Source organism: Gavialis gangeticus, unplaced genomic scaffold (assembly GCF_001723915.1).
Source record: "Gavialis gangeticus isolate Ggan-Ray unplaced genomic scaffold, GavGan_comp1, whole genome shotgun sequence".
Classification (NCBI taxonomy): Eukaryota; Metazoa; Chordata; order Crocodylia; family Gavialidae; genus Gavialis; species Gavialis gangeticus.
Window position 1 is genome coordinate 175,028,713 of NW_017729024.1, and position 209 is coordinate 175,028,921.

A 209-nucleotide genomic window follows, 5' to 3' on the forward strand; every position below is an offset into this window, starting at 1 on the left:
GCGCTCCCGGGTCTGGCCGGTGCTGGCCGGCGGCGACGGGCGGATTTCCGAGTCGTTTCCGCTTCCCGGGCCTGTCCCGCTCGGCCCCGGGAGGGAGCAGGACCGGGGTGGCAGGGCCGGGCTGTCCTGGCTGCTGTGACACTTGGGTTTGTGGTCCCTGCTGTCTGCCTGCTGCCTGGGGGAGCCGCCACGGGGGCGGGCAGGAGGAG